Source organism: Schistocerca piceifrons, unplaced genomic scaffold (assembly GCF_021461385.2).
Source record: "Schistocerca piceifrons isolate TAMUIC-IGC-003096 unplaced genomic scaffold, iqSchPice1.1 HiC_scaffold_1053, whole genome shotgun sequence".
In the NCBI taxonomy this organism is placed as follows: Eukaryota; Metazoa; Arthropoda; class Insecta; order Orthoptera; family Acrididae; genus Schistocerca; species Schistocerca piceifrons.
The window spans coordinates 76306-96463 of NW_025726856.1; the positions used below are offsets into that span (position 1 = coordinate 76306).

The following is a 20158-nucleotide window of genomic DNA, read 5'->3' on the forward strand; positions in this document are numbered from 1 at the left end:
AGTGTGCACCTGATCCGAATGAACACCAAAGGTATCTACCAACCAATCATGAATCTCAAGAGAACTAGGTTGCACATGGCGGGTTGACTTGTCAAAAGCAAAACTAACTGTAGCCTGACGAGGAATAACCTGGGACGACATTTTCAAAATATGCGGTCGAAACCGCTACACAAAAAACACTGAAATAAGGACAGAAAGTAACACAAGGTGCGAAACAACGACGGAGAAATACTCTCAGAAGTTGCAACACAACACGTAACAAAAACGATAGTCCACTATACGTAACGCTACGGCGGAGCGGAAGACTAGGCACGTCCACACTGCACGGCGTCTAAAGCGGAACTGCGGCCACTAGACCACACCGGATTTGCTCGATAAGCGTGAGGTTTTCTCCGTCTCCTCTCGTATTTCGTGCTGAATCTGGACTCAGTGCAGTTCTCCGTTTGCGAGCATATTTGCGCCTACAGACTGGCATGGCGCACAGCCCGAAATTGACTATTCATTATTTTACTCCTAACAAGGGAGGAGAAAGATCAAAGTTGTACGTTGTCATAATTGGAAATAAACGTATTGACGCTGAGGCGTAGACTCCTTATGGATAACGAACGACAATTAAGTTCGTTCCCTAGCAACAGCAACGCCGTTAATTCAGCCATGATGTACAGCAAATTAAATGCCCCGGGTGAGGATCGAACTCACGACCTTAAGATTATGAGACTTACGCGCTACCTACTGCGCTACCGAGGCACGTTGCAAGTAACGTTACAGGAAACTTGGTAAGTCTCTCATATTAGAGATAGACAGTTCGCGCTTTCTCAAGAATCTGTTGTGTTGCTACACGTGCTTTCCCTACTTGCTAGATTAAACTGCTGCCGCAGTTTTTTCAACGGAACGCAGCACTGCCCGAGGTTACAGTACATCGCCCTTGCGGCACCTGAACACAGCGGCCTGTTGGGACAGGCCGACGTCAGAGTTCAGAAATAGCATACGACCGTTCAAGTACGGTCTATTGCGTGCTGCGTGTATGGTTCCTCTCACAGCGAATCCTGCTATACATTCCTGAGGCTGACGCAGCTCAGGCGAGGAATCGGCGCGGCAGCATTATAGCGAGAACAGCAGAACGATGCATCGGCCGGGAATCGAACCCGGGCCGTCCGCATGCTAAGCGAGCATTCACCAATTTTTTTTTTTTCTTCTCATTTCTTTCGTTGCATTTGTTGGGGGCGGACGTCCGATGGCGCCCGTTCAAGTTCATCGTTGACTCGGTCTTTTATTACAGAGGGCAGATAACTCTCAGACCGAACACGCTGAGCTATCGTGCCGGCAAGCCTTAAGATTATGAGACTTACGCGCTGCCTACTGCACTACTGAGGCACATGCCATTGAACCAGCGATGCTCGTCAAGCTGCCCGTGCTTCCCGAGCACTTTTCTGCAGGGGAAAGTGGGATTGCCACCCAGCGACGTCGGATACAACCGAAAAAAGTGCTACACACGCGGAGTGCTCCACTACACTGCCTTAAAACGAATGCTCATCTCTATCGTGTGAGTAACCTTGCGGCCGCGGCGACTAGTCTTGCCCAAAGACGCAGCGTGCGTGGAGGCGCTACCCGAATGCGTGTGGATGCACCCTCCTACCTCGAAAAGCGCCTGCAGCTACTATCACCGTGGGCCGCTGCTGGCGGGCAGGAAGCCGACACAGCGGGGCGTTGCGAGCAGCGGCTGTGCGGTGGTGGTGTAATGGTGAGCATAGTTGCCTTCCAAGCAGTTGATCCGGGTTCGATTCCCGGCCACCGCAAATGGCGCTAGTTTTTTTCGTATGAGTATGTGAGCCAGGTGCTGTTAAATGAAGGTTTTTTTCGTCGTAGCTCCACGCAGACCATCCTGTAGTATGTCCCGACTTGTCCCGACTTTGCTCGGCTGACGCGAAAGCTGACGCTTGGAATTCGCCCTTATCAAAAGGACAGGCACTATAAACGGCTGTGAGAGGCGAGGTGTGGAGAGGTACCAAAACGACAGGCAATCTGCGAAATTTTCTGCTCGTTGTTCTTAAACAAAAAAAAGAAAAATCCGACGCAGTCGGTAGGACTCGAACCTACGCTCCCAGAGGGAATCTGATTTCTAGTCAGACGCCTTAACCACTCGGCCACGACTGCTCGTAACCCAAGTTTCCCTGGAATCGTGAAAAATCCAACCGGTCTGCGCAGAATGTTGACAGGAAACGAACTCCGTGCACTGATTACGGCAGGGCTACCATCGCTACGAGACGAGCCATTACGGAAACGTTAAAATCTTCGCCCGGACAGGGACTTGAACCCTGGACCCTTAGGTTAAAAGCCTAATGCTCTACCGACTGAGCTATCCGGGCTCACGCTCGTTGTGGATGGAGCGGCTGCAAGCAATGTAAATAACTGGAACGCGTGTGTAGGCGTACTACGGTAATTTCTGGCTTCTGGCGCAACTGGCGACTTCACCGACTTCCCACTGACGCTGGTAGCAGCCCAACCACGGACCAGTGCCTCTTCTCCCTTTATTCCGGTGCCGACAGTAATTGCATCATGTGCCTGTTTTCCCCGATTACGTTCGGTCGAAGCTTCGGAAGGTGGGCGACAAACGACAGTTCGAAGGCCAAAACATGGAGCGTTGTGTGCGCAAAAACTTCCGTTCCGGTACCGGGAATGGAACCCGGGCCTCCTGGGTGAAAGCCAGGTATCCTAGCCACTAGACCACACCGGATTTGCTCGATAAGCGTGAGGTTTTCTCCGTCTCCTCTCGTATTTCGTGCTGAATCTGGACTCAGTGCAGTTCTCCGTTTGCGAGCATATTTGCGCCTACAGACTGGCATGGCGCACAGCCCGAAATTGACTATTCATTATTTTACTCCTAACAAGGGAGGAGAAAGATCAAAGTTGTACGTTGTCATAATTGGAAATAAACGTATTGACGCTGAGGCGTAGACTCCTTATGGATAACGAACGACAATTAAGTTCGTTCCCTAGCAACAGCAACGCCGTTAATTCAGCCATGATGTACAGCAAATTAAATGCCCCGGGTGAGGATCGAACTCACGACCTTAAGACTATGAGACTTACGCGCTACCTACTGCGCTACCGAGGCACGTTGCAAGTAACGTTACAGGAAACTTGGTAAGTCTCTCATATTAGAGATAGACAGTTCGCGCTTTCTCAAGAATCTGTTGTGTTGCTACACGTGCTTTCCCTACTTGCTAGATTAAACTGCTGCCGCAGTTTTTTCAACGGAACGCAGCACTGCCCGAGGTTACAGTACATCGCCCTTGCGGCACCTGAACACAGCGGCCTGTTGGGACAGGCCGACGTCAGAGTTCAGAAATAGCATACGACCGTTCAAGTACGGTCTATTGCGTGCTGCGTGTATGGTTCCTCTCACAGCGAATCCTGCTATACATTCCTGAGGCTGACGCAGCTCAGGCGAGGAATCGGCGCGGCAGCATTATAGCGAGAACAGCAGAACGATGCATCGGCCGGGAATCGAACCCGGGCCGTCCGCATGCTAAGCGAGCATTCACCAATTTTTTTTTTTTTCTTCTCATTTCTTTCGTTGCATTTGTTGGGGGCGGACGTCCGATGGCGCCCGTTCAAGTTCATCGTTGACTCGGTCTTTTATTACAGAGGGCAGATAACTCTCAGACCGAACACGCTGAGCTATGTTGCCGGCAAGCCTTAAGATTATGAGACTTACGCGCTGCCTACTGCACTACTGAGGCACATGCCATTGAACCAGCGATGCTCGTCAAGCTGCCCGTGCTTCCCGAGCACTTTTCTGCAGGGGAAAGTGGGATTGCCACCCAGCGACGTCGGATACAACCGAAAAAAGTGCTACACACGCGGAGTGCTCCACTACACTGCCTTAAAACGAATGCTCATCTCTATCGTGTGAGTAACCTTGCGGCCGCGGCGACTAGTCTTGCCCAAAGACGCAGCGTGCGTGGAGGCGCTACCCGAATGCGTGTGGATGCACCCTCCTACCTCGAAAAGCGCCTGCAGCTACTATCACCGTGGGCCGCTGCTGGCGGGCAGGAAGCCGACACAGCGGGGCGTTGCGAGCAGCGGCTGTGCGGTGGTGGTGTAATGGTGAGCATAGTTGCCTTCCAAGCAGTTGATCCGGGTTCGATTCCCGGCCACCGCAAATGGCGCTAGTTTTTTTCGTATGAGTATGTGAGCCAGGTGCTGTTAAATGAAGGTTTTTTTCGTCGTAGCTCCACGCAGACCATCCTGTAGTATGTCCCGACTTGTCCCGACTTTGCTCGGCTGACGCGAAAGCTGACGCTTGGAATTCGCCCTTATCAAAAGGACAGGCACTATAAACGGCTGTGAGAGGCGAGGTGTGGAGAGGTACCAAAACGACAGGCAATCTGCGAAATTTTCTGCTCGTTGTTCTTAAACAAAAAAAAGAAAAATCCGACGCAGTCGGTAGGACTCGAACCTACGCTCCCAGAGGGAATCTGATTTCTAGTCAGACGCCTTAACCACTCGGCCACGACTGCTCGTAACCCAAGTTTCCCTGGAATCGTGAAAAATCCAACCGGTCTGCGCAGAATGTTGACAGGAAACGAACTCCGTGCACTGATTACGGCAGGGCTACCATCGCTACGAGACGAGCCATTACGGAAACGTTAAAATCTTCGCCCGGACAGGGACTTGAACCCTGGACCCTTAGGTTAAAAGCCTAATGCTCTACCGACTGAGCTATCCGGGCTCACGCTCGTTGTGGATGGAGCGGCTGCAAGCAATGTAAATAACTGGAACGCGTGTGTAGGCGTACTACGGTAATTTCTGGCTTCTGGCGCAACTGGCGACTTCACCGACTTCCCACTGACGCTGGTAGCAGCCCAACCACGGACCAGTGCCTCTTCTCCCTTTATTCCGGTGCCGACAGTAATTGCATCATGTGCCTGTTTTCCCCGATTACGTTCGGTCGAAGCTTCGGAAGGTGGGCGACAAACGACAGTTCGAAGGCCAAAACATGGAGCGTTGTGTGCGCAAAAACTTCCGTTCCGGTACCGGGAATCGAACCCGGGCCTCCTGGGTGAAAGCCAGGTATCCTAGCCACTAGACCACACCGGATTTGCTCGATAAGCGTGAGGTTTTCTCCGTCTCCTCTCGTATTTCGTGCTGAATCTGGACTCAGTGCAGTTCTCCGTTTGCGAGCATATTTGCGCCTACAGACTGGCATGGCGCACAGCCCGAAATTGACTATTCATTATTTTACTCCTAACAAGGGAGGAGAAAGATCAAAGTTGTACGTTGTCATAATTGGAAATAAACGTATTGACGCTGAGGCGTAGACTCCTTATGGATAACGAACGACAATTAAGTTCGTTCCCTAGCAACAGCAACGCCGTTAATTCAGCCATGATGTACAGCAAATTAAATGCCCCGGGTGAGGATCGAACTCACGACCTTAAGATTATGAGACTTACGCGCTACCTACTGCGCTACCGAGGCACGTTGCAAGTAACGTTACAGGAAACTTGGTAAGTCTCTCATATTAGAGATAGACAGTTCGCGCTTTCTCAAGAATCTGTTGTGTTGCTACACGTGCTTTCCCTACTTGCTAGATTAAACTGCTGCCGCAGTTTTTTCAACGGAACGCAGCACTGCCCGAGGTTACAGTACATCGCCCTTGCGGCACCTGAACACAGCGGCCTGTTGGGACAGGCCGACGTCAGAGTTCAGAAATAGCATACGACCGTTCAAGTACGGTCTATTGCGTGCTGCGTGTATGGTTCCTCTCACAGCGAATCCTGCTATACATTCCTGAGGCTGACGCAGCTCAGGCGAGGAATCGGCGCGGCAGCATTATAGCGAGAACAGCAGAACGATGCATCGGCCGGGAATCGAACCCGGGCCGTCCGCATGCTAAGCGAGCATTCACCAATTTTTTTTTTTTCTTCTCATTTCTTTCGTTGCATTTGTTGGGGGCGGACGTCCGATGGCGCCCGTTCAAGTTCATCGTTGACTCGGTCTTTTATTACAGAGGGCAGATAACTCTCAGACCGAACACGCTGAGCTATCGTGCCGGCAAGCCTTAAGATTATGAGACTTACGCGCTGCCTACTGCACTACTGAGGCACATGCCATTGAACCAGCGATGCTCGTCAAGCTGCCCGTGCTTCCCGAGCACTTTTCTGCAGGGGAAAGTGGGATTGCCACCCAGCGACGTCGGATACAACCGAAAAAAGTGCTACACACGCGGAGTGCTCCACTACACTGCCTTAAAACGAATGCTCATCTCTATCGTGTGAGTAACCTTGCGGCCGCGGCGACTAGTCTTGCCCAAAGACGCAGCGTGCGTGGAGGCGCTACCCGAATGCGTGTGGATGCACCCTCCTACCTCGAAAAGCGCCTGCAGCTACTATCACCGTGGGCCGCTGCTGGCGGGCAGGAAGCCGACACAGCGGGGCGTTGCGAGCAGCGGCTGTGCGGTGGTGGTGTAATGGTGAGCATAGTTGCCTTCCAAGCAGTTGATCCGGGTTCGATTCCCGGCCACCGCAAATGGCGCTAGTTTTTTTCGTATGAGTATGTGAGCCAGGTGCTGTTAAATGAAGGTTTTTTTCGTCGTAGCTCCACGCAGACCATCCTGTAGTATGTCCCGACTTGTCCCGACTTTGCTCGGCTGACGCGAAAGCTGACGCTTGGAATTCGCCCTTATCAAAAGGACAGGCACTATAAACGGCTGTGAGAGGCGAGGTGTGGAGAGGTACCAAAACGACAGGCAATCTGCGAAATTTTCTGCTCGTTGTTCTTAAACAAAAAAAAGAAAAATCCGACGCAGTCGGTAGGACTCGAACCTACGCTCCCAGAGGGAATCTGATTTCTAGTCAGACGCCTTAACCACTCGGCCACGACTGCTCGTAACCCAAGTTTCCCTGGAATCGTGAAAAATCCAACCGGTCTGCGCAGAATGTTGACAGGAAACGAACTCCGTGCACTGATTACGGCAGGGCTACCATCGCTACGAGACGAGCCATTACGGAAACGTTAAAATCTTCGCCCGGACAGGGACTTGAACCCTGGACCCTTAGGTTAAAAGCCTAATGCTCTACCGACTGAGCTATCCGGGCTCACGCTCGTTGTGGATGGAGCGGCTGCAAGCAATGTAAATAACTGGAACGCGTGTGTAGGCGTACTACGGTAATTTCTGGCTTCTGGCGCAACTGGCGACTTCACCGACTTCCCACTGACGCTGGTAGCAGCCCAACCACGGACCAGTGCCTCTTCTCCCTTTATTCCGGTGCCGACAGTAATTGCATCATGTGCCTGTTTTCCCCGATTACGTTCGGTCGAAGCTTCGGAAGGTGGGCGACAAACGACAGTTCGAAGGCCAAAACATGGAGCGTTGTGTGCGCAAAAACTTCCGTTCCGGTACCGGGAATCGAACCCGGGCCTCCTGGGTGAAAGCCAGGTATCCTAGCCACTAGACCACACCGGATTTGCTCGATAAGCGTGAGGTTTTCTCCGTCTCCTCTCGTATTTCGTGCTGAATCTGGACTCAGTGCAGTTCTCCGTTTGCGAGCATATTTGCGCCTACAGACTGGCATGGCGCACAGCCCGAAATTGACTATTCATTATTTTACTCCTAACAAGGGAGGAGAAAGATCAAAGTTGTACGTTGTCATAATTGGAAATAAACGTATTGACGCTGAGGCGTAGACTCCTTATGGATAACGAACGACAATTAAGTTCGTTCCCTAGCAACAGCAACGCCGTTAATTCAGCCATGATGTACAGCAAATTAAATGCCCCGGGTGAGGATCGAACTCACGACCTTAAGATTATGAGACTTACGCGCTACCTACTGCGCTACCGAGGCACGTTGCAAGTAACGTTACAGGAAACTTGGTAAGTCTCTCATATTAGAGATAGACAGTTCGCGCTTTCTCAAGAATCTGTTGTGTTGCTACACGTGCTTTCCCTACTTGCTAGATTAAACTGCTGCCGCAGTTTTTTCAACGGAACGCAGCACTGCCCGAGGTTACAGTACATCGCCCTTGCGGCACCTGAACACAGCGGCCTGTTGGGACAGGCCGACGTCAGAGTTCAGAAATAGCATACGACCGTTCAAGTACGGTCTATTGCGTGCTGCGTGTATGGTTCCTCTCACAGCGAATCCTGCTATACATTCCTGAGGCTGACGCAGCTCAGGCGAGGAATCGGCGCGGCAGCATTATAGCGAGAACAGCAGAACGATGCATCGGCCGGGAATCGAACCCGGGCCGTCCGCATGCTAAGCGAGCATTCACCAATTTTTTTTTTTTCTTCTCATTTCTTTCGTTGCATTTGTTGGGGGCGGACGTCCGATGGCGCCCGTTCAAGTTCATCGTTGACTCGGTCTTTTATTACAGAGGGCAGATAACTCTCAGACCGAACACGCTGAGCTATCGTGCCGGCAAGCCTTAAGATTATGAGACTTACGCGCTGCCTACTGCACTACTGAGGCACATGCCATTGAACCAGCGATGCTCGTCAAGCTGCCCGTGCTTCCCGAGCACTTTTCTGCAGGGGAAAGTGGGATTGCCACCCAGCGACGTCGGATACAACCGAAAAAAGTGCTACACACGCGGAGTGCTCCACTACACTGCCTTAAAACGAATGCTCATCTCTATCGTGTGAGTAACCTTGCGGCCGCGGCGACTAGTCTTGCCCAAAGACGCAGCGTGCGTGGAGGCGCTACCCGAATGCGTGTGGATGCACCCTCCTACCTCGAAAAGCGCCTGCAGCTACTATCACCGTGGGCCGCTGCTGGCGGGCAGGAAGCCGACACAGCGGGGCGTTGCGAGCAGCGGCTGTGCGGTGGTGGTGTAATGGTGAGCATAGTTGCCTTCCAAGCAGTTGATCCGGGTTCGATTCCCGGCCACCGCAAATGGCGCTAGTTTTTTTCGTATGAGTATGTGAGCCAGGTGCTGTTAAATGAAGGTTTTTTTCGTCGTAGCTCCACGCAGACCATCCTGTAGTATGTCCCGACTTGTCCCGACTTTGCTCGGCTGACGCGAAAGCTGACGCTTGGAATTCGCCCTTATCAAAAGGACAGGCACTATAAACGGCTGTGAGAGGCGAGGTGTGGAGAGGTACCAAAACGACAGGCAATCTGCGAAATTTTCTGCTCGTTGTTCTTAAACAAAAAAAAGAAAAATCCGACGCAGTCGGTAGGACTCGAACCTACGCTCCCAGAGGGAATCTGATTTCTAGTCAGACGCCTTAACCACTCGGCCACGACTGCTCGTAACCCAAGTTTCCCTGGAATCGTGAAAAATCCAACCGGTCTGCGCAGAATGTTGACAGGAAACGAACTCCGTGCACTGATTACGGCAGGGCTACCATCGCTACGAGACGAGCCATTACGGAAACGTTAAAATCTTCGCCCGGACAGGGACTTGAACCCTGGACCCTTAGGTTAAAAGCCTAATGCTCTACCGACTGAGCTATCCGGGCTCACGCTCGTTGTGGATGGAGCGGCTGCAAGCAATGTAAATAACTGGAACGCGTGTGTAGGCGTACTACGGTAATTTCTGGCTTCTGGCGCAACTGGCGACTTCACCGACTTCCCACTGACGCTGGTAGCAGCCCAACCACGGACCAGTGCCTCTTCTCCCTTTATTCCGGTGCCGACAGTAATTGCATCATGTGCCTGTTTTCCCCGATTACGTTCGGTCGAAGCTTCGGAAGGTGGGCGACAAACGACAGTTCGAAGGCCAAAACATGGAGCGTTGTGTGCGCAAAAACTTCCGTTCCGGTACCGGGAATGGAACCCGGGCCTCCTGGGTGAAAGCCAGGTATCCTAGCCACTAGACCACACCGGATTTGCTCGATAAGCGTGAGGTTTTCTCCGTCTCCTCTCGTATTTCGTGCTGAATCTGGACTCAGTGCAGTTCTCCGTTTGCGAGCATATTTGCGCCTACAGACTGGCATGGCGCACAGCCCGAAATTGACTATTCATTATTTTACTCCTAACAAGGGAGGAGAAAGATCAAAGTTGTACGTTGTCATAATTGGAAATAAACGTATTGACGCTGAGGCGTAGACTCCTTATGGATAACGAACGACAATTAAGTTCGTTCCCTAGCAACAGCAACGCCGTTAATTCAGCCATGATGTACAGCAAATTAAATGCCCCGGGTGAGGATCGAACTCACGACCTTAAGACTATGAGACTTACGCGCTACCTACTGCGCTACCGAGGCACGTTGCAAGTAACGTTACAGGAAACTTGGTAAGTCTCTCATATTAGAGATAGACAGTTCGCGCTTTCTCAAGAATCTGTTGTGTTGCTACACGTGCTTTCCCTACTTGCTAGATTAAACTGCTGCCGCAGTTTTTTCAACGGAACGCAGCACTGCCCGAGGTTACAGTACATCGCCCTTGCGGCACCTGAACACAGCGGCCTGTTGGGACAGGCCGACGTCAGAGTTCAGAAATAGCATACGACCGTTCAAGTACGGTCTATTGCGTGCTGCGTGTATGGTTCCTCTCACAGCGAATCCTGCTATACATTCCTGAGGCTGACGCAGCTCAGGCGAGGAATCGGCGCGGCAGCATTATAGCGAGAACAGCAGAACGATGCATCGGCCGGGAATCGAACCCGGGCCGTCCGCATGCTAAGCGAGCATTCACCAATTTTTTTTTTTTTCTTCTCATTTCTTTCGTTGCATTTGTTGGGGGCGGACGTCCGATGGCGCCCGTTCAAGTTCATCGTTGACTCGGTCTTTTATTACAGAGGGCAGATAACTCTCAGACCGAACACGCTGAGCTATGTTGCCGGCAAGCCTTAAGATTATGAGACTTACGCGCTGCCTACTGCACTACTGAGGCACATGCCATTGAACCAGCGATGCTCGTCAAGCTGCCCGTGCTTCCCGAGCACTTTTCTGCAGGGGAAAGTGGGATTGCCACCCAGCGACGTCGGATACAACCGAAAAAAGTGCTACACACGCGGAGTGCTCCACTACACTGCCTTAAAACGAATGCTCATCTCTATCGTGTGAGTAACCTTGCGGCCGCGGCGACTAGTCTTGCCCAAAGACGCAGCGTGCGTGGAGGCGCTACCCGAATGCGTGTGGATGCACCCTCCTACCTCGAAAAGCGCCTGCAGCTACTATCACCGTGGGCCGCTGCTGGCGGGCAGGAAGCCGACACAGCGGGGCGTTGCGAGCAGCGGCTGTGCGGTGGTGGTGTAATGGTGAGCATAGTTGCCTTCCAAGCAGTTGATCCGGGTTCGATTCCCGGCCACCGCAAATGGCGCTAGTTTTTTTCGTATGAGTATGTGAGCCAGGTGCTGTTAAATGAAGGTTTTTTTCGTCGTAGCTCCACGCAGACCATCCTGTAGTATGTCCCGACTTGTCCCGACTTTGCTCGGCTGACGCGAAAGCTGACGCTTGGAATTCGCCCTTATCAAAAGGACAGGCACTATAAACGGCTGTGAGAGGCGAGGTGTGGAGAGGTACCAAAACGACAGGCAATCTGCGAAATTTTCTGCTCGTTGTTCTTAAACAAAAAAAAGAAAAATCCGACGCAGTCGGTAGGACTCGAACCTACGCTCCCAGAGGGAATCTGATTTCTAGTCAGACGCCTTAACCACTCGGCCACGACTGCTCGTAACCCAAGTTTCCCTGGAATCGTGAAAAATCCAACCGGTCTGCGCAGAATGTTGACAGGAAACGAACTCCGTGCACTGATTACGGCAGGGCTACCATCGCTACGAGACGAGCCATTACGGAAACGTTAAAATCTTCGCCCGGACAGGGACTTGAACCCTGGACCCTTAGGTTAAAAGCCTAATGCTCTACCGACTGAGCTATCCGGGCTCACGCTCGTTGTGGATGGAGCGGCTGCAAGCAATGTAAATAACTGGAACGCGTGTGTAGGCGTACTACGGTAATTTCTGGCTTCTGGCGCAACTGGCGACTTCACCGACTTCCCACTGACGCTGGTAGCAGCCCAACCACGGACCAGTGCCTCTTCTCCCTTTATTCCGGTGCCGACAGTAATTGCATCATGTGCCTGTTTTCCCCGATTACGTTCGGTCGAAGCTTCGGAAGGTGGGCGACAAACGACAGTTCGAAGGCCAAAACATGGAGCGTTGTGTGCGCAAAAACTTCCGTTCCGGTACCGGGAATCGAACCCGGGCCTCCTGGGTGAAAGCCAGGTATCCTAGCCACTAGACCACACCGGATTTGCTCGATAAGCGTGAGGTTTTCTCCGTCTCCTCTCGTATTTCGTGCTGAATCTGGACTCAGTGCAGTTCTCCGTTTGCGAGCATATTTGCGCCTACAGACTGGCATGGCGCACAGCCCGAAATTGACTATTCATTATTTTACTCCTAACAAGGGAGGAGAAAGATCAAAGTTGTACGTTGTCATAATTGGAAATAAACGTATTGACGCTGAGGCGTAGACTCCTTATGGATAACGAACGACAATTAAGTTCGTTCCCTAGCAACAGCAACGCCGTTAATTCAGCCATGATGTACAGCAAATTAAATGCCCCGGGTGAGGATCGAACTCACGACCTTAAGATTATGAGACTTACGCGCTACCTACTGCGCTACCGAGGCACGTTGCAAGTAACGTTACAGGAAACTTGGTAAGTCTCTCATATTAGAGATAGACAGTTCGCGCTTTCTCAAGAATCTGTTGTGTTGCTACACGTGCTTTCCCTACTTGCTAGATTAAACTGCTGCCGCAGTTTTTTCAACGGAACGCAGCACTGCCCGAGGTTACAGTACATCGCCCTTGCGGCACCTGAACACAGCGGCCTGTTGGGACAGGCCGACGTCAGAGTTCAGAAATAGCATACGACCGTTCAAGTACGGTCTATTGCGTGCTGCGTGTATGGTTCCTCTCACAGCGAATCCTGCTATACATTCCTGAGGCTGACGCAGCTCAGGCGAGGAATCGGCGCGGCAGCATTATAGCGAGAACAGCAGAACGATGCATCGGCCGGGAATCGAACCCGGGCCGTCCGCATGCTAAGCGAGCATTCACCAATTTTTTTTTTTTCTTCTCATTTCTTTCGTTGCATTTGTTGGGGGCGGACGTCCGATGGCGCCCGTTCAAGTTCATCGTTGACTCGGTCTTTTATTACAGAGGGCAGATAACTCTCAGACCGAACACGCTGAGCTATCGTGCCGGCAAGCCTTAAGATTATGAGACTTACGCGCTGCCTACTGCACTACTGAGGCACATGCCATTGAACCAGCGATGCTCGTCAAGCTGCCCGTGCTTCCCGAGCACTTTTCTGCAGGGGAAAGTGGGATTGCCACCCAGCGACGTCGGATACAACCGAAAAAAGTGCTACACACGCGGAGTGCTCCACTACACTGCCTTAAAACGAATGCTCATCTCTATCGTGTGAGTAACCTTGCGGCCGCGGCGACTAGTCTTGCCCAAAGACGCAGCGTGCGTGGAGGCGCTACCCGAATGCGTGTGGATGCACCCTCCTACCTCGAAAAGCGCCTGCAGCTACTATCACCGTGGGCCGCTGCTGGCGGGCAGGAAGCCGACACAGCGGGGCGTTGCGAGCAGCGGCTGTGCGGTGGTGGTGTAATGGTGAGCATAGTTGCCTTCCAAGCAGTTGATCCGGGTTCGATTCCCGGCCACCGCAAATGGCGCTAGTTTTTTTCGTATGAGTATGTGAGCCAGGTGCTGTTAAATGAAGGTTTTTTTCGTCGTAGCTCCACGCAGACCATCCTGTAGTATGTCCCGACTTGTCCCGACTTTGCTCGGCTGACGCGAAAGCTGACGCTTGGAATTCGCCCTTATCAAAAGGACAGGCACTATAAACGGCTGTGAGAGGCGAGGTGTGGAGAGGTACCAAAACGACAGGCAATCTGCGAAATTTTCTGCTCGTTGTTCTTAAACAAAAAAAAGAAAAATCCGACGCAGTCGGTAGGACTCGAACCTACGCTCCCAGAGGGAATCTGATTTCTAGTCAGACGCCTTAACCACTCGGCCACGACTGCTCGTAACCCAAGTTTCCCTGGAATCGTGAAAAATCCAACCGGTCTGCGCAGAATGTTGACAGGAAACGAACTCCGTGCACTGATTACGGCAGGGCTACCATCGCTACGAGACGAGCCATTACGGAAACGTTAAAATCTTCGCCCGGACAGGGACTTGAACCCTGGACCCTTAGGTTAAAAGCCTAATGCTCTACCGACTGAGCTATCCGGGCTCACGCTCGTTGTGGATGGAGCGGCTGCAAGCAATGTAAATAACTGGAACGCGTGTGTAGGCGTACTACGGTAATTTCTGGCTTCTGGCGCAACTGGCGACTTCACCGACTTCCCACTGACGCTGGTAGCAGCCCAACCACGGACCAGTGCCTCTTCTCCCTTTATTCCGGTGCCGACAGTAATTGCATCATGTGCCTGTTTTCCCCGATTACGTTCGGTCGAAGCTTCGGAAGGTGGGCGACAAACGACAGTTCGAAGGCCAAAACATGGAGCGTTGTGTGCGCAAAAACTTCCGTTCCGGTACCGGGAATCGAACCCGGGCCTCCTGGGTGAAAGCCAGGTATCCTAGCCACTAGACCACACCGGATTTGCTCGATAAGCGTGAGGTTTTCTCCGTCTCCTCTCGTATTTCGTGCTGAATCTGGACTCAGTGCAGTTCTCCGTTTGCGAGCATATTTGCGCCTACAGACTGGCATGGCGCACAGCCCGAAATTGACTATTCATTATTTTACTCCTAACAAGGGAGGAGAAAGATCAAAGTTGTACGTTGTCATAATTGGAAATAAACGTATTGACGCTGAGGCGTAGACTCCTTATGGATAACGAACGACAATTAAGTTCGTTCCCTAGCAACAGCAACGCCGTTAATTCAGCCATGATGTACAGCAAATTAAATGCCCCGGGTGAGGATCGAACTCACGACCTTAAGACTATGAGACTTACGCGCTACCTACTGCGCTACCGAGGCACGTTGCAAGTAACGTTACAGGAAACTTGGTAAGTCTCTCATATTAGAGATAGACAGTTCGCGCTTTCTCAAGAATCTGTTGTGTTGCTACACGTGCTTTCCCTACTTGCTAGATTAAACTGCTGCCGCAGTTTTTTCAACGGAACGCAGCACTGCCCGAGGTTACAGTACATCGCCCTTGCGGCACCTGAACACAGCGGCCTGTTGGGACAGGCCGACGTCAGAGTTCAGAAATAGCATACGACCGTTCAAGTACGGTCTATTGCGTGCTGCGTGTATGGTTCCTCTCACAGCGAATCCTGCTATACATTCCTGAGGCTGACGCAGCTCAGGCGAGGAATCGGCGCGGCAGCATTATAGCGAGAACAGCAGAACGATGCATCGGCCGGGAATCGAACCCGGGCCGTCCGCATGCTAAGCGAGCATTCACCAATTTTTTTTTTTTTCTTCTCATTTCTTTCGTTGCATTTGTTGGGGGCGGACGTCCGATGGCGCCCGTTCAAGTTCATCGTTCACTCGGTCTTTTATTACAGAGGGCAGATAACTCTCAGACCGAACACGCTGAGCTATGTTGCCGGCAAGCCTTAAGATTATGAGACTTACGCGCTGCCTACTGCACTACTGAGGCACATGCCATTGAACCAGCGATGCTCGTCAAGCTGCCCGTGCTTCCCGAGCACTTTTCTGCAGGGGAAAGTGGGATTGCCACCCAGCGACGTCGGATACAACCGAAAAAAGTGCTACACACGCGGAGTGCTCCACTACACTGCCTTAAAACGAATGCTCATCTCTATCGTGTGAGTAACCTTGCGGCCGCGGCGACTAGTCTTGCCCAAAGACGCAGCGTGCGTGGAGGCGCTACCCGAATGCGTGTGGATGCACCCTCCTACCTCGAAAAGCGCCTGCAGCTACTATCACCGTGGGCCGCTGCTGGCGGGCAGGAAGCCGACACAGCGGGGCGTTGCGAGCAGCGGCTGTGCGGTGGTGGTGTAATGGTGAGCATAGTTGCCTTCCAAGCAGTTGATCCGGGTTCGATTCCCGGCCACCGCAAATGGCGCTAGTTTTTTTCGTATGAGTATGTGAGCCAGGTGCTGTTAAATGAAGGTTTTTTTCGTCGTAGCTCCACGCAGACCATCCTGTAGTATGTCCCGACTTGTCCCGACTTTGCTCGGCTGACGCGAAAGCTGACGCTTGGAATTCGCCCTTATCAAAAGGACAGGCACTATAAACGGCTGTGAGAGGCGAGGTGTGGAGAGGTACCAAAACGACAGGCAATCTGCGAAATTTTCTGCTCGTTGTTCTTAAACAAAAAAAAGAAAAATCCGACGCAGTCGGTAGGACTCGAACCTACGCTCCCAGAGGGAATCTGATTTCTAGTCAGACGCCTTAACCACTCGGCCACGACTGCTCGTAACCCAAGTTTCCCTGGAATCGTGAAAAATCCAACCGGTCTGCGCAGAATGTTGACAGGAAACGAACTCCGTGCACTGATTACGGCAGGGCTACCATCGCTACGAGACGAGCCATTACGGAAACGTTAAAATCTTCGCCCGGACAGGGACTTGAACCCTGGACCCTTAGGTTAAAAGCCTAATGCTCTACCGACTGAGCTATCCGGGCTCACGCTCGTTGTGGATGGAGCGGCTGCAAGCAATGTAAATAACTGGAACGCGTGTGTAGGCGTACTACGGTAATTTCTGGCTTCTGGCGCAACTGGCGACTTCACCGACTTCCCACTGACGCTGGTAGCAGCCCAACCACGGACCAGTGCCTCTTCTCCCTTTATTCCGGTGCCGACAGTAATTGCATCATGTGCCTGTTTTCCCCGATTACGTTCGGTCGAAGCTTCGGAAGGTGGGCGACAAACGACAGTTCGAAGGCCAAAACATGGAGCGTTGTGTGCGCAAAAACTTCCGTTCCGGTACCGGGAATCGAACCCGGGCCTCCTGGGTGAAAGCCAGGTATCCTAGCCACTAGACCACACCGGATTTGCTCGATAAGCGTGAGGTTTTCTCCGTCTCCTCTCGTATTTCGTGCTGAATCTGGACTCAGTGCAGTTCTCCGTTTGCGAGCATATTTGCGCCTACAGACTGGCATGGCGCACAGCCCGAAATTGACTATTCATTATTTTACTCCTAACAAGGGAGGAGAAAGATCAAAGTTGTACGTTGTCATAATTGGAAATAAACGTATTGACGCTGAGGCGTAGACTCCTTATGGATAACGAACGACAATTAAGTTCGTTCCCTAGCAACAGCAACGCCGTTAATTCAGCCATGATGTACAGCAAATTAAATGCCCCGGGTGAGGATCGAACTCACGACCTTAAGATTATGAGACTTACGCGCTACCTACTGCGCTACCGAGGCACGTTGCAAGTAACGTTACAGGAAACTTGGTAAGTCTCTCATATTAGAGATAGACAGTTCGCGCTTTCTCAAGAATCTGTTGTGTTGCTACACGTGCTTTCCCTACTTGCTAGATTAAACTGCTGCCGCAGTTTTTTCAACGGAACGCAGCACTGCCCGAGGTTACAGTACATCGCCCTTGCGGCACCTGAACACAGCGGCCTGTTGGGACAGGCCGACGTCAGAGTTCAGAAATAGCATACGACCGTTCAAGTACGGTCTATTGCGTGCTGCGTGTATGGTTCCTCTCACAGCGAATCCTGCTATACATTCCTGAGGCTGACGCAGCTCAGGCGAGGAATCGGCGCGGCAGCATTATAGCGAGAACAGCAGAACGATGCATCGGCCGGGAATCGAACCCGGGCCGTCCGCATGCTAAGCGAGCATTCACCAATTTTTTTTTTTTCTTCTCATTTCTTTCGTTGCATTTGTTGGGGGCGGACGTCCGATGGCGCCCGTTCAAGTTCATCGTTGACTCGGTCTTTTATTACAGAGGGCAGATAACTCTCAGACCGAACACGCTGAGCTATCGTGCCGGCAAGCCTTAAGATTATGAGACTTACGCGCTGCCTACTGCACTACTGAGGCACATGCCATTGAACCAGCGATGCTCGTCAAGCTGCCCGTGCTTCCCGAGCACTTTTCTGCAGGGGAAAGTGGGATTGCCACCCAGCGACGTCGGATACAACCGAAAAAAGTGCTACACACGCGGAGTGCTCCACTACACTGCCTTAAAACGAATGCTCATCTCTATCGTGTGAGTAACCTTGCGGCCGCGGCGACTAGTCTTGCCCAAAGACGCAGCGTGCGTGGAGGCGCTACCCGAATGCGTGTGGATGCACCCTCCTACCTCGAAAAGCGCCTGCAGCTACTATCACCGTGGGCCGCTGCTGGCGGGCAGGAAGCCGACACAGCGGGGCGTTGCGAGCAGCGGCTGTGCGGTGGTGGTGTAATGGTGAGCATAGTTGCCTTCCAAGCAGTTGATCCGGGTTCGATTCCCGGCCACCGCAAATGGCGCTAGTTTTTTTCGTATGAGTATGTGAGCCAGGTGCTGTTAAATGAAGGTTTTTTTCGTCGTAGCTCCACGCAGACCATCCTGTAGTATGTCCCGACTTGTCCCGACTTTGCTCGGCTGACGCGAAAGCTGACGCTTGGAATTCGCCCTTATCAAAAGGACAGGCACTATAAACGGCTGTGAGAGGCGAGGTGTGGAGAGGTACCAAAACGACAGGCAATCTGCGAAATTTTCTGCTCGTTGTTCTTAAACAAAAAAAAGAAAAATCCGACGCAGTCGGTAGGACTCGAACCTACGCTCCCAGAGGGAATCTGATTTCTAGTCAGACGCCTTAACCACTCGGCCACGACTGCTCGTAACCCAAGTTTCCCTGGAATCGTGAAAAATCCAACCGGTCTGCGCAGAATGTTGACAGGAAACGAACTCCGTGCACTGATTACGGCAGGGCTACCATCGCTACGAGACGAGCCATTACGGAAACGTTAAAATCTTCGCCCGGACAGGGACTTGAACCCTGGACCCTTAGGTTAAAAGCCTAATGCTCTACCGACTGAGCTATCCGGGCTCACGCTCGTTGTGGATGGAGCGGCTGCAAGCAATGTAAATAACTGGAACGCGTGTGTAGGCGTACTACGGTAATTTCTGGCTTCTGGCGCAACTGGCGACTTCACCGACTTCCCACTGACGCTGGTAGCAGCCCAACCACGGACCAGTGCCTCTTCTCCCTTTATTCCGGTGCCGACAGTAATTGCATCATGTGCCTGTTTTCCCCGATTACGTTCGGTCGAAGCTTCGGAAGGTGGGCGACAAACGACAGTTCGAAGGCCAAAACATGGAGCGTTGTGTGCGCAAAAACTTCCGTTCCGGTACCGGGAATCGAACCCGGGCCTCCTGGGTGAAAGCCAGGTATCCTAGCCACTAGACCACACCGGATTTGCTCGATAAGCGTGAGGTTTTCTCCGTCTCCTCTCGTATTTCGTGCTGAATCTGGACTCAGTGCAGTTCTCCGTTTGCGAGCATATTTGCGCCTACAGACTGGCATGGCGCACAGCCCGAAATTGACTATTCATTATTTTACTCCTAACAAGGGAGGAGAAAGATCAAAGTTGTACGTTGTCATAATTGGAAATAAACGTATTGACGCTGAGGCGTAGACTCCTTATGGATAACGAACGACAATTAAGTTCGTTCCCTAGCAACAGCAACGCCGTTAATTCAGCCATGATGTACAGCAAATTAAATGCCCCGGGTGAGGATCGAACTCACGACCTTAAGACTATGAGACTTACGCGCTACCTACTGCGCTACCGAGGCACGTTGCAAGTAACGTTACAGGAAACTTGGTAAGTCTCTCATATTAGAGATAGACAGTTCGCGCTTTCTCAAGAATCTGTTGTGTTGCTACACGTGCTTTCCCTACTTGCTAGATTAAACTGCTGCCGCAGTTTTTTCAACGGAACGCAGCACTGCCCGAGGTTACAGTACATCGCCCTTGCGGCACCTGAACACAGCGGCCTGTTGGGACAGGCCGACGTCAGAGTTCAGAAATAGCATACGACCGTTCAAGTACGGTCTATTGCGTGCTGCGTGTATGGTTCCTCTCACAGCGAATCCTGCTATACATTCCTGAGGCTGACGCAGCTCAGGCGAGGAATCGGCGCGGCAGCATTATAGCGAGAACAGCAGAACGATGCATCGGCCGGGAATCGAACCCGGGCCGTCCGCATGCTAAGCGAGCATTCACCAATTTTTTTTTTTTTCTTCTCATTTCTTTCGTT

The 20158-nt window shown here is 52.0% G+C and overlaps 41 non-coding genes across 41 annotated transcripts; 8 read left to right on the top strand and 33 right to left on the bottom strand.

Annotated features, from left to right (window-relative positions):
- Positions 1-674: 674 nt before the first annotated feature.
- Trnam-cau lies at positions 675-747 on the bottom strand. The gene has a single exon. It is a non-coding gene; the product is annotated as a tRNA-Met (tRNA).
- Positions 748-1724: 977 nt separating this feature from the next.
- Positions 1725-1796, top strand: Trnag-ucc. Its single transcript has one exon. It is a non-coding gene; the product is annotated as a tRNA-Gly (tRNA).
- A 276-nt stretch (positions 1797-2072) lies between these two features.
- On the bottom strand, positions 2073-2154 carry Trnas-aga. Its single transcript has one exon. It is a non-coding gene; the product is annotated as a tRNA-Ser (tRNA).
- A 139-nt stretch (positions 2155-2293) lies between these two features.
- On the bottom strand, positions 2294-2366 carry Trnak-uuu. The gene has a single exon. It is a non-coding gene; the product is annotated as a tRNA-Lys (tRNA).
- A 296-nt stretch (positions 2367-2662) lies between these two features.
- Trnae-uuc lies at positions 2663-2734 on the bottom strand. Its single transcript has one exon. It is a non-coding gene; the product is annotated as a tRNA-Glu (tRNA).
- A 308-nt stretch (positions 2735-3042) lies between these two features.
- Positions 3043-3115, bottom strand: Trnam-cau. Its single transcript has one exon. It is a non-coding gene; the product is annotated as a tRNA-Met (tRNA).
- Positions 3116-4093: 978 nt separating this feature from the next.
- Trnag-ucc lies at positions 4094-4165 on the top strand. The gene has a single exon. It is a non-coding gene; the product is annotated as a tRNA-Gly (tRNA).
- Positions 4166-4441: 276 nt separating this feature from the next.
- Trnas-aga lies at positions 4442-4523 on the bottom strand. The gene has a single exon. It is a non-coding gene; the product is annotated as a tRNA-Ser (tRNA).
- Positions 4524-4662: 139 nt separating this feature from the next.
- Trnak-uuu lies at positions 4663-4735 on the bottom strand. The gene has a single exon. It is a non-coding gene; the product is annotated as a tRNA-Lys (tRNA).
- Positions 4736-5031: 296 nt separating this feature from the next.
- Positions 5032-5103, bottom strand: Trnae-uuc. Its single transcript has one exon. It is a non-coding gene; the product is annotated as a tRNA-Glu (tRNA).
- Positions 5104-5411: 308 nt separating this feature from the next.
- On the bottom strand, positions 5412-5484 carry Trnam-cau. Its single transcript has one exon. It is a non-coding gene; the product is annotated as a tRNA-Met (tRNA).
- Positions 5485-6461: 977 nt separating this feature from the next.
- Positions 6462-6533, top strand: Trnag-ucc. Its single transcript has one exon. It is a non-coding gene; the product is annotated as a tRNA-Gly (tRNA).
- A 276-nt stretch (positions 6534-6809) lies between these two features.
- Positions 6810-6891, bottom strand: Trnas-aga. Its single transcript has one exon. It is a non-coding gene; the product is annotated as a tRNA-Ser (tRNA).
- Positions 6892-7030: 139 nt separating this feature from the next.
- On the bottom strand, positions 7031-7103 carry Trnak-uuu. The gene has a single exon. It is a non-coding gene; the product is annotated as a tRNA-Lys (tRNA).
- A 296-nt stretch (positions 7104-7399) lies between these two features.
- Trnae-uuc lies at positions 7400-7471 on the bottom strand. The gene has a single exon. It is a non-coding gene; the product is annotated as a tRNA-Glu (tRNA).
- A 308-nt stretch (positions 7472-7779) lies between these two features.
- On the bottom strand, positions 7780-7852 carry Trnam-cau. The gene has a single exon. It is a non-coding gene; the product is annotated as a tRNA-Met (tRNA).
- A 977-nt stretch (positions 7853-8829) lies between these two features.
- Trnag-ucc lies at positions 8830-8901 on the top strand. The gene has a single exon. It is a non-coding gene; the product is annotated as a tRNA-Gly (tRNA).
- A 276-nt stretch (positions 8902-9177) lies between these two features.
- On the bottom strand, positions 9178-9259 carry Trnas-aga. Its single transcript has one exon. It is a non-coding gene; the product is annotated as a tRNA-Ser (tRNA).
- A 139-nt stretch (positions 9260-9398) lies between these two features.
- Trnak-uuu lies at positions 9399-9471 on the bottom strand. The gene has a single exon. It is a non-coding gene; the product is annotated as a tRNA-Lys (tRNA).
- Positions 9472-9767: 296 nt separating this feature from the next.
- On the bottom strand, positions 9768-9839 carry Trnae-uuc. The gene has a single exon. It is a non-coding gene; the product is annotated as a tRNA-Glu (tRNA).
- A 308-nt stretch (positions 9840-10147) lies between these two features.
- Trnam-cau lies at positions 10148-10220 on the bottom strand. Its single transcript has one exon. It is a non-coding gene; the product is annotated as a tRNA-Met (tRNA).
- Positions 10221-11198: 978 nt separating this feature from the next.
- On the top strand, positions 11199-11270 carry Trnag-ucc. Its single transcript has one exon. It is a non-coding gene; the product is annotated as a tRNA-Gly (tRNA).
- Positions 11271-11546: 276 nt separating this feature from the next.
- Trnas-aga lies at positions 11547-11628 on the bottom strand. The gene has a single exon. It is a non-coding gene; the product is annotated as a tRNA-Ser (tRNA).
- Positions 11629-11767: 139 nt separating this feature from the next.
- On the bottom strand, positions 11768-11840 carry Trnak-uuu. Its single transcript has one exon. It is a non-coding gene; the product is annotated as a tRNA-Lys (tRNA).
- A 296-nt stretch (positions 11841-12136) lies between these two features.
- Trnae-uuc lies at positions 12137-12208 on the bottom strand. Its single transcript has one exon. It is a non-coding gene; the product is annotated as a tRNA-Glu (tRNA).
- Positions 12209-12516: 308 nt separating this feature from the next.
- Positions 12517-12589, bottom strand: Trnam-cau. Its single transcript has one exon. It is a non-coding gene; the product is annotated as a tRNA-Met (tRNA).
- Positions 12590-13566: 977 nt separating this feature from the next.
- Trnag-ucc lies at positions 13567-13638 on the top strand. The gene has a single exon. It is a non-coding gene; the product is annotated as a tRNA-Gly (tRNA).
- A 276-nt stretch (positions 13639-13914) lies between these two features.
- On the bottom strand, positions 13915-13996 carry Trnas-aga. Its single transcript has one exon. It is a non-coding gene; the product is annotated as a tRNA-Ser (tRNA).
- A 139-nt stretch (positions 13997-14135) lies between these two features.
- Positions 14136-14208, bottom strand: Trnak-uuu. Its single transcript has one exon. It is a non-coding gene; the product is annotated as a tRNA-Lys (tRNA).
- Positions 14209-14504: 296 nt separating this feature from the next.
- On the bottom strand, positions 14505-14576 carry Trnae-uuc. Its single transcript has one exon. It is a non-coding gene; the product is annotated as a tRNA-Glu (tRNA).
- A 308-nt stretch (positions 14577-14884) lies between these two features.
- On the bottom strand, positions 14885-14957 carry Trnam-cau. The gene has a single exon. It is a non-coding gene; the product is annotated as a tRNA-Met (tRNA).
- Positions 14958-15935: 978 nt separating this feature from the next.
- On the top strand, positions 15936-16007 carry Trnag-ucc. Its single transcript has one exon. It is a non-coding gene; the product is annotated as a tRNA-Gly (tRNA).
- A 276-nt stretch (positions 16008-16283) lies between these two features.
- Positions 16284-16365, bottom strand: Trnas-aga. The gene has a single exon. It is a non-coding gene; the product is annotated as a tRNA-Ser (tRNA).
- Positions 16366-16504: 139 nt separating this feature from the next.
- Trnak-uuu lies at positions 16505-16577 on the bottom strand. The gene has a single exon. It is a non-coding gene; the product is annotated as a tRNA-Lys (tRNA).
- A 296-nt stretch (positions 16578-16873) lies between these two features.
- Trnae-uuc lies at positions 16874-16945 on the bottom strand. The gene has a single exon. It is a non-coding gene; the product is annotated as a tRNA-Glu (tRNA).
- A 308-nt stretch (positions 16946-17253) lies between these two features.
- Positions 17254-17326, bottom strand: Trnam-cau. Its single transcript has one exon. It is a non-coding gene; the product is annotated as a tRNA-Met (tRNA).
- A 977-nt stretch (positions 17327-18303) lies between these two features.
- Positions 18304-18375, top strand: Trnag-ucc. The gene has a single exon. It is a non-coding gene; the product is annotated as a tRNA-Gly (tRNA).
- Positions 18376-18651: 276 nt separating this feature from the next.
- Positions 18652-18733, bottom strand: Trnas-aga. The gene has a single exon. It is a non-coding gene; the product is annotated as a tRNA-Ser (tRNA).
- Positions 18734-18872: 139 nt separating this feature from the next.
- On the bottom strand, positions 18873-18945 carry Trnak-uuu. The gene has a single exon. It is a non-coding gene; the product is annotated as a tRNA-Lys (tRNA).
- Positions 18946-19241: 296 nt separating this feature from the next.
- On the bottom strand, positions 19242-19313 carry Trnae-uuc. Its single transcript has one exon. It is a non-coding gene; the product is annotated as a tRNA-Glu (tRNA).
- A 308-nt stretch (positions 19314-19621) lies between these two features.
- Trnam-cau lies at positions 19622-19694 on the bottom strand. Its single transcript has one exon. It is a non-coding gene; the product is annotated as a tRNA-Met (tRNA).
- Between the last annotated feature and the right edge of the window lie 464 nt (positions 19695-20158).